Raw genomic sequence first — 3,692 nt, 5'->3', positions numbered from 1 at the left:
CAATAAAAGGATGCTGATTTATTTAGATGACCTTCAATTCACGATGCTATTTAGAATTATAAGTTTTCTCATTCTCCTTTAAATTCCTTTTTCTTCATTTTCTTCATTTCTTTCGCAAGTCATGTCAGCCGTATTCTCATTCTATTCTGTCGCCTGTCAAACTCGTTTGTTATTCTTTCTATGAAAAGAATGTTCTTGTTATTGTCATTATTATTATTATTATCATTATTATTATTATTATTATTATTATTATTATTATTATTATTATTCAGGTCACTGCTTGGAATCGAACTTGGAATCTTGGGGTTAGTAGCTCGCGCTCTAGTAACCACTACGCCATATGCCGAAACGTTGTGTTAACAATCAAGATGAGGGCAAATATCCATCAAATGTAAATAATGTAAATAATGTACATAATTCCTCATCTCTTAAATATAGATCTGTATTATGTGTTACAAGTTCAACTGTTTCGTCTTTGTTCAATATAATCGATCTTACAACATTATGTAATAATACATGCAACTATTGATTACCTCCTACGTGACATTCAGGTTAGCCTGAATACTTTCTGTTGTGTATATGTAACACCACGAACACTATTATAATAAAATTACTAAAACACCTATCTCTTTCTCTTACTCGGTATAGGCAAATATGTTTAAATAAAACACACACACATACACTCACAAATAGCTACAACCTCAAGAGCTTCATTATTAACCTTAAGCACTGTGATGGGTAACAACAGGAGACAGTAACTTTCCCGCTCTGACCAAGTTTAATGCGCCCATCTCTGCGTACTTTGTCTGCTCAATCAGACCTGACTTGGGGCTACACAAACACAATTTCTCTCACACGCTCTCTCTCTCTCTCTCTCTCACACACACACACACACACTTTCTCTTTCTTACTCACTCACTCTTTCTCTCTCACTCATTCTCTCTCTCTTTCTCTCTCTCCCCTCTCCTCTCTTTCTCTGACTCCCCCTCCGTTCCTTTCTCTCTCCCTCTTTCATTCCCTTTTTCTTTTGTCACTCTTTCGTATTTTGTATTTCATCCCGCAGCAATTTTCAGTCCTCGGCTCTTTTCTTCTCCTTATCTTAACAATGCTACTTCAAATTTGGAACCTATAGTCATGAATCTTAAGAACTGGAAAAAAAATTGTTGTTGTTGTTGCTACTGCTGTGAGGCGGCGGCGGCGGCGAAACTGAATGTCATGAGCGCCGAGACAGAAGTATCATTAATGTTGCTAGACAGTTATAAATGATACGGAGAGAGAAAGGTGTCACAAACAAAATTAGCAGTTTCCGCTGTACTGTTTATCATGCTGCTTCTCTGTACTTAAGAGAGCAACTGTTTAATAGGGGTGAAAGTGTACTATTCCTTCGACGATTGATTACGGTAAGATTCGGGTAGAAAATGGGGCCGGAAATACGACAAATGTTATAAAGTTTATGTTTACCGTTTATTTTCGCCTTCTCTTTTTGACACCGGAATTATTGTTTTTACACAAATAGGCAATGCCTTTCAAAATTTGTAACCCAACCAGAGTTCTCGCAATAATTTTTGTTGTGAAAAAATATCTTTTGATATCAAACTAACTTTCATTCCAAGTTAACTGTGATATCGTTTTGTTTTGTTTTGCACACACGCGCGCGCGCAGATACACGTGCACACACACATACACACACACACACACACACACACACACACACACACACACACACACACACACACACCAACATCAATTCAGCAGATGCAGTTTATCTCTTCCAGCGTAATAGCAAGTCACATTGAAGCTGAAATTGGAGTTATTTTTATGATGGCCGAAAACTATATTTTCCACAGCAAAAATTATCTTAGAGCATTCCTTTCGGTTGAATAAATCATTTTGAAGCTTTCTTCCTTTTTTTCCTTTTCTTTCTTTCTTTCTTTTTTTTTTCTTTCTTTCTTTTATTTATGTATCTCTTGTAATCTCACTCCAGTGTTACTAATAACGAGAGAAAATAAACGATTAACAAGTTTTATTAAACGAGCGACGTTAGAAATCTTCTGAAACGTATTGCAATCGTGTCGACTTATTCAACATGTAATGAAAGATAGCAGAGAAAGACTTGAATAATCCAGTTTTGTGTCATTTCATATTTATGCACCGTCTCATCGAGGTTTTGACAGTAGATTATATCATAATTGAATATTCGTTATTTGTATGATAAAAATTCGTTCTCAGAAGAGTAATCCATGTCAAGACTGGCAAATTTATAATGAATAAAATCATAAATATTTGTGAATGGTGCTCCAGTGAGCATAGGATTTCGAGAGGCTTCCCCGCGAATACTAACCTCCTCTCTGACTCACAAAACGCTCATCTTTCATTTTTAAGCTATATCTGCTGTATATGTTATATTTTATATTCCAACTTTGCTCTGAAAGATGATATTTACGCCAATGTATAACCTACTTTCCCTAAAATATCTCTCTCTCTCACCAAGCTATCATCAGTTAGTTTGACTCGAAGGATCTCTTTTTTACTCCTTTAAATTCATCTGCTGTTTTTTACTGACCTCCAAATTTGGTTCACCAGCGAGGACATCTCGGTGAGTTCAACGTATAAACTCGATTTCGCTCTCTGTCAATCATCCGGCACTGATGCTTCTAATGTATAAAAGGGGTCGTTTGCTATTTTCAATAGTCTGCACCAATAAGTACCAACACCTATCCGTACACTCTTTCTCGTTTGAGAATTATCATAATTTATGCGCCCATCGGAACCACTATGTGATCATTCCCTCATCTTTCTCTTGCACACGGCCCCTACCGATGCTTGTTCTGGTACTTCCAGTCAACTAATTGATCGAACTTCCGTTTGTTTTATGCGGAGTTCATCGAGGAGGTAATGTGTTTCTACATTGACCACGTTTTTCCTATACATACACACGCACAGGCGCGCGCACACACACACTCACGCACGCACGCACGCATGTTCATACGCACACACGCATACACGTACACATCTTCAAACTGAACAACTGCACGAATTTCACTAATCGAGGAAGATATGCAAAAATAATGAGCAGAACCCCCGTCCTTTGATTTGTCAGAAATATTGGCTCAAATATTTTACCAATTAAAAACATACTACAAATAGACCATTTGTGTGTGTATGTGTGCGTGTGTGCACGCGCGTTCGTGTATGTATGAGTGCGTGTATATGCTTGGTCAGTTTATATATACAGATACGCCAATCCTCGGTAATATATGTCCCTAGCTTAATCAATAACATTTACAGCATTACCGAAACTTTATCATAAAGATTTCATATTCAAATTCAGAAACTAATTCAGTCTTAACCAGTGGCTGCCCGTCAACAAAACTCAAGTGTGCACTACGTTAGAGTGCCACTTACATATCTAGATAGAGTCAATGCTACACACAAACAAAAAAATAATCAGTTACTCAACATCCACTGTATCAAAGAATATTTTTTCTCTCTCGTTCTCTCTCTATCTTTTCATCCACTCTACAACGGTACCTGTTTGCCATTCTCAACTACGTAGTCTCAACTAGTATCTAGACATATCCATTTACCTTTATATCAAACAAAATTGATCACTTTCTCATCCCCAAAGCGTTAAATATTTCGTTTAATTCTCATTGTTTCGAACTGCAGTTGTCTAGGTGTTGCGTTGTGTT

Source organism: Octopus bimaculoides, chromosome 2, assembly GCF_001194135.2.
Source record: "Octopus bimaculoides isolate UCB-OBI-ISO-001 chromosome 2, ASM119413v2, whole genome shotgun sequence".
Taxonomy (NCBI): domain Eukaryota; kingdom Metazoa; phylum Mollusca; class Cephalopoda; order Octopoda; family Octopodidae; genus Octopus; species Octopus bimaculoides.
Note: the sequence above shows the minus strand (reverse complement) of the source record.